General features: G+C 42.9%; 1 protein-coding gene across 2 annotated transcripts in view; it reads left to right on the forward strand.

The window, feature by feature from the left end:
- The window catches only part of LOC126476887 (uncharacterized), a 38341-nt gene extending 25640 nt beyond the window's left edge, over nucleotides 1-12701 (forward strand). For both annotated transcript variants that reach the window (XR_007587355.1, XR_007587344.1), the window contains exon 3: nucleotides 11818-12701. The gene's annotated coding sequence lies outside the window, so the exon portion shown is untranslated. The remainder of the gene's footprint in view (nucleotides 1-11817) is intronic.
- The last annotated feature ends 264 nt before the right edge of the window (nucleotides 12702-12965 follow it).

Raw genomic sequence — 12965 nt, forward strand, 5'->3', positions numbered from 1 at the left:
AACTATTATATTCGGTTCATACCAAATGCTTCACAAATCGCAGCTCCACTGCATCACTTGTGTCACAGTAACGTCCCCTTTTTTTGGACAGATGAGTGCCAAGAAGCTTTTCCAAAACTTAAAGATGCATTGCTCAGTGATCGATGCTTGGTTCCGTTTGATCCTGTCAAGTCAGTTGTGTTGCAAGTTGATGCTTCCTCTTACGAAATTGGTGCAGTGCTTTTGCACAGATTTAGTGATAAAGACAGGCCTACTGCTTTCACATCAGAAGTGTTGTCCAAAGCACAGTGTAACTATTCACAAATAGAGAAAGAGGCATTGGTTATTGTGTATGGTGACGCCAAATTCCACCACTATTTGTATGACAGAAAGTTCTGCTTAGCAATGGATCACAAGCCACAGTCCTTGTTTCATCTGATGAAACTGGTTCCTGTACAAACTGCCCAAAAATTGCAATGATGGGCTTTGTTGTTATCTTAATACCATTATGAGATTGTGTATTTTTTTTTTATTTATTTATTTACTTGTCAAGTTCCATAGGACCAAATTGAGGAGCGAATCTCCAAGGTCATGGAACGTGTCAGTACATGAAATTACAACATAAACATAATAACAGTTAAAAATAAATTTTCATGAACGTTAAAAAAGACAGTTCGTAAGTTTAAGTAAACGCTATCAGCAATACACTAAAAATCAGCTTAATTTTTCAAGGAACTCCTCGACAGAATAGAAGGAGTGGCCCATGAGGAAACTCTTCAGTTTCGATTTGAAAGCGCATGTATTACTGCTAAGATTTTTGAATTCGAGTGGCAGCTTATTGAAAATGGATGCAGCCGTAAACTGCACACTTTTTTGCACAAGAGTTAAGGAAGTCCGATCCAAATGCAGGTTTGATTTCTGCCGAGTGAAAGTTGCTTATTCTTGGGAATAAACTAATATTAGTAACAAGAAACGACAATAAGGAATATACGTATTGAGAGGCCAGTGTCAAAATACCCAAACTCGTGAACAGAGGTCGACAAGAGGTTCATGAACTAACACCACTTTGCACGAACCGCCCATTTCTGAGCCAAAAATATCCTTTTAGAATGGGAAGAGTTACCCCAAAATATAATACCATATGACAATAGCGAATGAAAATAAGCAAAAGTAGATTAATTTTCATGTCGAACGATCACTCACTTCAAATACAGTTTGAATAGCAAAAATGCCAGTATTAAGTCTTTGAACAAGACCTGAACGTGGGCTTTCCATGGCAGCTTACTATCTATCTGAACATCTAGAAATTTGAACTGTTCAGTTTCACTATTCATATGCCCATTCTGTGAAATTAAAATGTCATGTTTTGTTGAATTGTGTGTTAGAAACTGTAAAAACTGAGTCTTACTGTGATTTAGTGTTAGTTTATTTTCTACAAGCCATGAACTGAGGTCATGTACTGCACTGTTTGAAACCGAGCCAATGTTGCACACAACATCCTTTACTACCAAGCTAGTGTCATCAGCAAACAGAAATATTTCAGAGTTACCCGTAATACTAGAGGACATATCATTTATATAAATAAGGAACAGGAGTGGCCCAAACACTGATCCCTGGGACACCTCCCACTTGACAGTACCCCACTCAGACCCCACATCACAGCCACTATCAACATTGTGAATAGTGACCTTTTGCTGCCTGTTGCTGAAGTAAGAGGTGAACCAATTGTGAGCTACGCCCCGTATTCCGTAATGGCCCAACTTCTGGAGCAATATTTTGTGATCAACACAATCAAATGCCTTAGTTAAATCAAAAAATATGCCAAGCATTTGAAACCTTTTGTTTAACCCATCCAGTACCTCACAGAGAAAAGAGAATATAGCATTTTCAGTTGTTAAATGACTTCTAAAGCTGAACTGTACATTTGATAGCAAATCGTGTGATACAAAATGATCAATTATCCTTACTTAATAGCCTTTTCAATAACGTTTGCAAACACTGATGGCATAGAAATAGGTCTAAAATTATCTACATTATCCCTTCCTCCCTTTTTATAAATTGGCTTTATTTTTTTATTTTATTTTATTTATTTATTTGGTCCTGTTGATTACATATTATACAGCCAGTGTACAAGTAATATAGGACAAGACAATTGATGCAATTACAGTAGTACATTAACATTTATACATCACATTTCCCAGACATTGGTTTATTTTACAAGAACAATTACTTGCATGCAGTATTAAAGTCTGCATTATGCCAAAAACAGTTTAAGTGATTGTTTAAAATAGTGACAGTGCATATTTTTATGCTACTGACATATATAAGTGTTATATCCTAGCCAGTAATGCCACCCGAGCCCGCTGCCAAAAGGTTGGCAGCATCAAAGTCCGGACGCCGTCCGCATAAGCAGCGCCAGCGAGACAGGAAATCGCCGCAAGTCTGCGCGCGCCACCGCTGGCTTCTGGTTTCTTAAGCGCTGGAGTCGCGAGCGCTGGAGTCGCGAGCGCTAGGACAGTTCTGTATTCGCCGCTCAGTTGTATACTCGCCACCGAATTGTGTACTTGCTAGTCAGTTGTGTGTTCATCGCAGCAGAGTTGTTGTTTGTCGTCAGCCGACGCTGACCTAGCCGCTCCGACTCGAACTAGAGAGATTTCTGTAGACACCGAGTTCACTACTGTGTTTCTGTATCTTCGTTAATAAAGATAAGTACCGACTTTTATTTAATCAGAGTGTTTGGGTTTTCATCTTTCTGTTCACTGTTCCAGCGGACCGGTCGGCCCGCTATTAAAAGTGTGGCGGTGACTTCGTAAGCCGTTTCTACAGCGAATTGCTTGTCGCTACGAACACCGCCACAAAAATATGGAAGTAAATTTTCTTCATGGTCATGGTTTGAATGAATACAAGTTTTAACTGCATTCCTTAAGAAGAGGTTTAAGTGAATGGTCAAGAGAGTGGGATACATCGGAGTTCACATTTTCTCATAATGAAACAGATAAATTTACATTTTATCACCACAATTTCAGTTAAACTACAAGTAACAACATCACACTTTATCTTTAAGGGAGTGCTTTTCATAGGCAGTTTCCCCCACTCTTGTACATCATAACTCTAAGTATTCATTCATTTTATAGAAAGTTTGTTCAATGAGAAATAATTTTAGTTTCCTTTTGAAAACCTGTACATTATTTATTTCCTTTTTTATATTGATGGAGAGCTTATTGAAGACCTTTATACCTGACTCAGTAACTCCCCTATGTACTTTAGTGAGAGATGCAGAGCCTTGATGAAAATTTTTCACCTGTCTTGTGTTATAGTTGTGGATGTCACAATTTTTCTGAAACAGTTCCCTGTTATTGGCTACAAATAACATCAGTGAGTATATATACTGACCTGTGATGGTAAGTATCCTGAGAGATTTGAAGAGACCTCTGCAAGATGTCCCATTAGGGACCCTACATATTAGCCTCACTGCTCGTTTTTGTATTCTGAAGACTTTTTCAACACCTGCAGCATTTACTACTGAGTACTTTAATCGCTCAGGAAACTGACCATTCCTAAAGGAAAAATTACAAATATGGCTAAATACAGGGCTAATATGTGCAGCACAGTAGTTTATTATTCTGCTAGACACTCCATCATAACCAAGAGAGTCCTTGGTCTTCAGCGATTTAATTATTGACTCAATCTCCCTCTTGTCTGTATCACAGAGGAGTATTTCAGACATAAATCTCGGAAAGGCATTTGCCAAGAAAGTTATATGATTTCCTGTAGAAACTAAATTTTTATTTAATTCACCAGCAATGCTCAGAAAATGATTGTTAAATACTGTACATATATCTGATTTATCAGTAACAGAAATATTTTTACTGCGAACTGACTTTATATCGTCGACCTTGTGCTGCTCACCAGACACTTGCTTCACAACATACCATATGGTTTTAATTTTATCCTGTGAATTAGCTATTCTATTTGCATACCACATACTCTTTGCCTTCCTGATAACAGTTTTAAGCACCTTACAATACTGTTTGTAATGGGCTACTTTAGCTTGATTGTGACTACTTCTAACATTTTGATATACGGTAATTCCCACTTTGTTCTACATGATATCCTTATCCCACTAGTCAGCCACCCGGGCTGCCCATTACTACTAGTACCCCATTTAGAATGTTCTAATGGAAAGCAATTCTCAAAGAGCATGAGAAATGTGTTAATGAAAGCATTGTATTTATCATTGATGTTATCAGTACTATAAACATCCTGCCACTCTTGTTCCTTGACAAGGTTTAAAAAACTCTCTATTGCTGTTGGATTAACTTTCCTACATAGTTTGCAATTAAATATGACCTTGGTTTGAGTACAAAAGCCTTTTGGTGTTAAAATTTGTGCATCAAGGTCTGAAAGGCCATTCACGCTTTTACTAACAGAATGCCCATCTAGTAATGAAGAATGAATAAAAATATTGTGTATGGCTGTGTTACTGTTCCCCTGCACCCTAGTTAGAAAAAACACAGTTTGCATCAGATCATATGAATTTAGGAGATCTACCAACATCCTTTTTCTTGCACCATCATATACAAAATTTATATTGAAGTCACCACTTATAACTAGTTTCTGGTACTTCCTACAAAGTGAATCAAGAACCCTCTCTAGCTTGAGCAGAAATGCTCTGAAGTCAGAGTTAGGGGACCTATAAACAACAACAATTAGAAGTTTAGTTTCACTAAATTCAACTACCGCTGCACAACATTCAAATATCTGCTCAGTGCAGTGTCGTGATACATCAATACTTTGCCATGTTTTTGTTTTTGGACCTTAGCCCAATATTCTGCATGCTGTGCCAAGACAGGGTTTATTGTCCAGTATCATTCCCTGTGTCTCCAGTGAAGCCAACCAATGCCCTTGAACAGTGCCTGAATATTCTGTGTCTTTTAATCTCCAATGCCTTGCATTCGAAGATCAAGTGTGATGCAGTTTCCTCGCTCATACCACACATCCTACATTTGGGGTCTTCTTCTATTATCCCCATTGTATGTAGATGTTTTTTGAAATTCCCATGGCCTGTTAATAGTCCAACCCTGACTTTCATTTCTTTCCTGTTCAAGCCCAGGATGGAGAGACTTCTCTTAGAACATGGCTTCGGCATCAATACTTTGCCATGTTTTTGTTTTTGGACCTTAGCCCAATATTCTGCATGCTGTCTCCTAGTCCAGTCTTGTAGTTTTATTTTGATCATCGCCTTGATAATTGTCAGGACAGGTTCCAGTCCAGTAAATGGTGTCATCGTCCCTGTCCTGGCCAACCTATCAGCTTACTCATTACCACTAATTCCTGAGTGACCAAGGACCCACAGTAGGTTTACCCTATTGCTTTCCCCTAGCTCCACAAGGACTTTGTGGCATTCTGCCACAATGTTTGATCTTGTTGCAGAGGCTGCCAGTGCTTTCAGGGCTGCTTGGCTGTCTAAATAAAGGAAAATGCTACGACCTCTGTAGCAGCTCTGCAAATTCTCCTCCACACACAACCTGATAGGAGATATTTCTGCTTGAAACACAGTGGCCATCTTCCCTAGGGAGATTGCACTCTCCAACCTTGGCTGCACCCTGCATACCCTGGCCCCAACACCTTGGTCTGTTTTTGAATGTCAGTGAACCAGACTATGTCCCCAGTATAGTGTCAAAATTTGTTCTCCCAGTTACTACATTGAAAGACTTGTTGAAGCAGCTGGTAGTTATTATATAGTTCTCTGGCATTTCCCCAACCATATCTATGTCTACCTCACTCAGTATTTTAGTGTGAGATCCTGGATACCCCAGCGAGTTCCAGTTTTTGCCAGTCTTTAACCTGTGTGCTCCAGCTGCTGCCTCTTTCTTTATCCATAGGTGTAATGGGGGCATGTTCAGCATGGTTTCCATCCCAGGAGGGGGTGTGCTATTAATTCCGCCTTTAATGGCAAAGCAGGTCAATCTCTGCACCTTAGCAAGCTCCTTAGCAGTTACCCGCTGTTCTACCTTTTTCCACCACACTATAGCCCCATAAATGATTATAGGTCTTACTACTGTGGTGGATATCCAGTACATATTCTTGGGGTTTAGGCCCCATTTTTTACCACAAGCTCTCCTGGTACTTATTAGAGGAACTTTTACCTTGGAAAAGTGCTCCTTACGTGAAGGGTCCACAATAGTTTCTCATTCGGGGTTACCCATGGATATTTCACTATTCCCTTCACTGGTAGAGTTTCATCGAAGAGCTTGAGATTCCAATATATGTGCTGGATCTGCTTCCTCGTAAATTGTACTACAACAGTCTTCTTAGGTCTGAGCCTTAGATCCTGTTTCCTGCACAAGTTTTGCACAATGTTCAATACTCCTTGTGCCATACCTCTGACTGTACTTGAAAATTTGCCTAGTATTACTATGACAAGATCATCTGCATATCCTCGGCAAAAGTATTGTCTAGAATTTAATTCTGCAATGAGTTCATTTACCACAAGGTTCCACAGTAGAAGGGACAGGACCCCTCTTTGTGGAAAGCCTCTGGTGGTATTGATTACCATTTTTTCTTGCATCATAGTCATGTCTACCTTTCTACCACTAAGCATGGCTCTAATCCACCTGAAAATGGTGGTCTCCAAGCCATGCACCTCTGCTGCCTTAACCATGGATTCGAAAGTCGCGTTGCTAAAAGCCCCTTCGTTGTCCAAGAAGATGCAGAGGGCTATTTCCTGAAAGTGTAGTGCTTGCTCCGCCTTCCCAACAAGTTGATGCAGTGCAGTTTCACACAATTTTCCTGGTTGGTATGCATGTTGGTTTATTTGTGGAGGGGCCCTGGTTAACGTCCTCTCCCTAACATGCACGTTGACCAGTTTTTCTAATGTTTTAAGAAGACAGGAGGACAGACTGATTGGTCTCATATCCTTGGTCTTGGTATAATGAATTCTCCCTGGCTTTGGAATGAAGACAACCTTCACTGCCCTCCAGAGGTTGGAAATGATTCCTAATGCTAGGCTAACCTACATAACCTGCGTAGGAATCTTATTAAGTTCCCTCCTGCTTGTTGCAAGAGCACTGTAAAAATTCCATCTGGAGCAGGTGTCTTGGAACGGTTGGAATGTTCCCACTACCCATTGCATTTTACTATGGTCAACACATTCCCTGGGCGATTCCCAGTTCTCCCTTTGAATACCTGAAAACCAATATCTCACAGAGATCTCGTCCTGGTCTATGTTGCCTGTCAGAGTACATTGAGGAAAACAAGTCTTGAGGAGTAGTTCCAGTGTTTCATGTGTTGTCGTAGTATACTCCCCATTCTCTTTCCTTGAAGTTCCTCCTGGGTTAGTTGGTATCCTAGTGAGGATTTTGTGAAGTCTGGCCTGAACAACCATAACCTCTATCTCCTCACAGAACACCTCCCAGGACGCCTATTTTGCTTGCTTAATTGTAAGATTGTATTAGACAAGGGCCCCCTGATATTCTGCCCATTGTCTTTTCCTTCTCGCAAGGTTAAACAGTCTTTGTACCTGTTTCCTCTGTGATTCCAGGTTGTTGTTCAACCAAGATACATTTGTATTTGTGCACTTCTTGGTGATTGAGCAGTTGTCATGGTATGAGGTCATGATGGCAGAGGTCACTGCCTCTGCCACCTCCCCAAATGCTACTGGATTCCTTATCAAAGTACTGACTTCCGATAGGCTTGAGTCGAGGTCCCTCCTATGTGCCTCCGAGTCCATTTTCCTGGGATTCCTGTAGGACATGATCTGTTTAATGCCCATTTCAACCTCAGACTTAATATACATTTTGTTTGATGAGGATGGCTCTAAAGCCACATGCCATTGTTTGACATAACTACACATCAAAGTGGAACCGAAGATTATATCAATTACCTCTTCCCTTATATTCCTAAATGAAGGTTCCTTGCCCCTATTGAGGATCTCTAAGTTTTTAGCTAAAAGAAATTGTAGAAGGTACTCACCTCCTGTTGGTGTCGGTGCTGCCCCACACAAAGTTATGAGCATTAGCATCGCATCCAACCAATAGTTGGTCGCCCTGTTGTGCACAGGCTTCCATCAGTCTCCGAACCTCCTGAGGAGGAGGAGCACTGTCCTTGTAAGGAAGGTATGCCGAGGCCATTACAAACTCCCTCATGATACCTTCCTCATACTGCCGCATCCTGATGGTCACTAAGTCCCTATAACAAAAGTCCACCACCAGCATGAAGGGGATTCAATTTTTTACATACATGCACCTTCTGCAGTTTCTTATATTTCTAGCATAAACCAGCTTATCTCCAGTGCCACCGAGGCCCGATACACCCTTTTTATACAAATAGGGTTGAATCAGAGCCACAACCACTTCTTGTCTTCCCAGAAGACGACTCAGGGCAGCATTCTTTACTGTGTTGCAGATTTATCTGCAGCACATTCAGTCTCCAATCTTGCCACCATTGTCACTTCTGATGTCTTTGATTATCCTGATGGCAACCTGTGAGAACCCCAAGAATAGTCTCAGGTTCTGTTTCTATATTGCCTTCAGGGACTTCTATCTGACTTCCACTACGAGGTGCATTCAAGTTCTAAGACCTCTGATTTTTTTTCTCCAGACTGGAAAGAGATAGAAACATGTGCATTGTTTTAAAATGAGGCTGTGTTCATTGTCAATACGACCCAGAGATGGCAGCACCGTATGGCAGATGGAATTTTACCGCCAGCAGCGAGAATGAGAACTGTTTTAAATACTTAAAATGGTGACGTTTTCCTTACTTGAACAGCATGCAATCATTCGTTTTCTGAATTTGCGTGGTGTGAAACCAATTGAAATTCATCGACAGTTGAAGGAGACATGTGGTGATGGAGTTATGGATGTGTCCAAAGTGCGTTCGTGGGTGCGACAGTTTAATGAAGGCAGAATATCGTGTGACAACAAACCGAAACAACCTCGGGCTTGCACAAGCCGGTCTGACGACATGATCGAGAAAGTGGAGAGAATTGTTTTGGGGGATCGCCGAATGACTGTTGAACAGATCGCCTCCAGAGTTGGCATTTCTATGGGTTCTGTGCACACAATCCTGCATGACGACCTGAAAATGCGAAAAGTGTCATCCAGGTGGGTGCCGCGAATGCTGACGCAGGTGGGTGCCGCGAATGCTGACGGACGACCACACGGCTGCCCGTGTGGCATGTTGCCAAGCAATGTTGACGCGCAACGACAGCATAAATGGGACTTTCTTTTCATCGGTTGTTACAATGGATGAGACGTGGATGCCATTTTTCAATCCAGAAACAAAGCGCCAGTCAGCTCAATGGAAGCACACAGATTCACCGCCACCAAAAAAATTTCGGGTAACCGCCAGTGCTGAAAAAATGATGGTGTCCATGTCCTGGGACAGCAAGGGCGTAATCCTTACCCATTGCGTTCCAAAGGGCACTACGGTAACAGGTGCATCCTATGAAAATGTTTTGAAGAACAAATTCCTTCCTGCACTGCAACAAAAACGTCCGGGAAGGGCTGCGCATGTGCTGTTTCACCAAGACAACGCACCCGCACATCGAGCTAACGTTACGCAACAGTTTCTTCATGATAACAACTTTGAAGTGATTCCTCATGCTCCCTACTCACCTGACCTGGCTCCTAGTGACTTTTGGCTTTTTCCAACAATGAAAGAGACTCTCCGTGGCCGCACGTTCACCAGCCGTGCTGCTATTGCCTCAGTGATTTTCCAGTGGTCAAAACAGACTCCTAAAGAAGCCTTCACCGCTGCCGTGGAATCATGGCGGCAGCGTTGTGAAAAATTTTGTACGTCTGCAGGGCGATTACGTCGAGAAGTAACGCCAGTTTCATCGATTTCGGGTGAGTAGTTAATTAGAAAAAAAATCGGAGGCCTTAGAACTTGAATGCACCTCGTACAAGGGTTTGGTTGTTTGGTGCAACCTTCCAGTTGATTACCTTCCAATCCTCTGTCAAGACTTTTGAGTTTTGGGATCCTATTTTCTCAATCAGAGTCTCTAGAGAGGTATCCTTAAAGAGTTTTGGCACCCAGATTAATATCTTTGCAGTCTTGAAGAGCTCAGCCACTGTCTTTACCAGCAGCTCAGCATCCTCCCAGGATGATATTAGGGTCATCTTTTCCTTAAGCCAGTCCACTGTAGCTACACCCTTGCAGACAAGAGATAAAAGCACCATGATCCAGATAGACACTCCTGAATTTGGGTCCTGAACCAGCATCCCCCCCTCTGTCTTCTCAAAGAGAGCCATCTGCACTAGCTCCTCCTGCTGCGAGGTGAAAAACCAAGACTGCAGTGCTATAGGTCTGTTTCCCTATTTCTTGCCTTGGCTTTTTCTGGATATGCTTATCCTGAGAAGTGGGAGTCTTAGATTCCTCCCTAGTTCTCTTAATGCCTGCCCTCAATGTAGAAGAGGTTTGTATGCCCCATTTGCCCTAGGACAGTCTTTTCTTGGAGGTCTTGGGCCCAGGCCCTTTTAGTTCCCTCCACTTTTGTTTAGGAAGCCACACTTTTCCTTCCTTTAGCTTTTGTTCTCTAGGAAGTTTCATTCTCTGAGCCCCAGACAAGTCTTTGATCTTAATCTGGTCCAACTTCTTAGTAACCATTCCCACTTCTTGAACAGATATGTACCCCTGTTCAGCTGAGGGGATGTTTTCTATTAGTTCCAGTCCCAATGTTTGGGTGTCTGAGCTCTCAACTTGCCACTCAGTGCTTCTATTTTCTTTCATGTGCAGTTTGGTCCTATGAATGTTGGGGATCTAATCGGTCCACACCACAGAACCCCACACGGTGCAAGGCTAATTACTCAGGGAGGTCACCCAGTATTCCTGAGGCTCCATTCATGACACATCTTCCCACATGCCACACAACCCTCGGCACAGATCGCATCACACCTTGTGCAGGGTATTGAGGAGTTGGGAAAGGATAAGGAGTGGATGTGGAATGACAGGTCATTGTGGGGCACACTTAGTCTGTTCCGTTGGCCAAGACCTTACTCACCATAGGTTCCCACAGCCGGTATAGCCCTCTGCTGCATGCGAACACAAGCATCACCACCCGCACGGACAATGCTACTTCAAGGTGGTACCCCCCGGAAAGGGGGACACTGTACTTGGCAGGATACGGTCACACAAATAGAATATATGACATCACAGTGTCATACATGTGCAGGAAATCAGTCCACTCCACCAAAAAATTCTCTGCTTGGCCTAAGTCACTATCATCATGGCAACATGTGCACACAGACTTTGCGGGTCCTTTGTGGAACATTCGTTGGTTGATTGTGGTAGACTCTTATAGCAAGTTTCCTATTGCTGTGCCAATGAACTCGGCAATGTCACGTAGCACAGTTCAGGCATTGTTCTCTATTTTTTGTCTCGAAGATTTGCCTGAAGCCATAGTGTCGGACAATGGCCCTCAATTCACGTCAAATAAATCTGAAACATTCTGTGAATGCAATGGCATATGGCATCTAACTAGTGCACCATTCCATTCCCAGTCAAATGGCAAAGTGGAACGTTTTGTCAGAACCTTCAAGCAGCAGATGGCCAAATGTCGCATCACACCCACCAGGGATCAAGCATTGCAACTGCTTCTCACCTCCTATCGTTTTCATCCACAAGATGGACCATCACTGGCAGAATTGCTTCACGGCTGCCACCATTGGACATTGTTCCACCTGCTTCAACCTCCTCAGCATCTGGCGCTGAAGGAAGGCCTCAAGTATCACTTCGCGCTGCATGATATTGTGTTTTTCTGGGCTTTTAGCAGCAGCAGACGGTGGGTGTGAGGTGAGATGCTTCGTTGACTTGGTGTATGCCTGTATCTTATTTCAGGCCCAGATGGATTGTTGCATGGACATCACCATCAAATCCGCCACTGTCATGTCCATGGTGATCCTTCTGCATCTCTTCCCCCGGATTCATGGATCCTGAGGACAGCGCAGCCACAGCAGCCACCAGAGGGTGTCGTCATGACACAGCAGGATGACCACATGGAGATGGAGCCTTCACCTCCTCTGCCTCCTCTCATCCTAGCGATGGAGCTGGACCCATCATCCTACCGATGGAGCTGAACCCACCCACACTGTAGCAGCCGACACCTTCTACATCTTGGTATAGGCCTCAGGAAGTCAATGCGTACCCTTCTGGGTGTTTTGCATGGACATTTCCACCACAGCAAAGGCTGGATGGCGGGGTACGCCCGGTAGTCTGATGTCCCCTGTAGCCACAGCTTCCGGTCCAACAGAGCATCCACACTTCTCCCCCCCCCCCCCCCCCCCCATTGTCATGCTCCATATACAATGATGGCCCATTGCTTTGGGGGGGGGGGGGGGGATGTTATGGCATAAAGCGAGTGTCAGCGCTCCAGTTGGGAACAACAGAGAAGAGAAGGCCGTGAGAAGATATCAGCCAACCACATGCTGACCAACCTCCCTCCAGGATGACAACGCGACAGCAGCGGCCCCTAAGTGAAGACGGCATAAGCTTCCGACTGGTGGCAGCCCACTTCGATAGCAGCTTCAACATTAACCACTTCGTTAGCCGATACATCGTAGCCTTTACATGACAGACTTTTGTTAGAAGTGGTCACTAGGACCAGAAGTGTTACTTGTGCTTGTCTGTTCTGAAGAAGACAGATTATTTTGTATGTCGCCCTTTGCTTGCAACACATCTGTGTAATTGCACTTGTTGTGATCATGTATAAAGAACTACAAGAATTCCCAGATCAGAGTTAAGTATTTTTGCTTGTCTTGTTGTAATAAAACTCATAATACAAGTTGTTTGATTGTTTGTCTAGCAAACCGAGTATGCAGGATTTCTAGACACAATATAACCAATGACTTTGTCGCTTTGTTAAGAGACAACTTACAAGAAGAACACCTGGAGGACATTTTTGAAGAAACATAATTAAGAGTCAAATTAAATGAAAATAAAGTCAAAGCATGGATAACACTGAGGATTAAATTATATTGTGCCAGTAA

The sequence above is a fragment of the Schistocerca serialis genome, chromosome 1 (assembly GCF_023864345.2).
Source record: "Schistocerca serialis cubense isolate TAMUIC-IGC-003099 chromosome 1, iqSchSeri2.2, whole genome shotgun sequence".
In the NCBI taxonomy this organism is placed as follows: Eukaryota; Metazoa; Arthropoda; class Insecta; order Orthoptera; family Acrididae; genus Schistocerca; species Schistocerca serialis.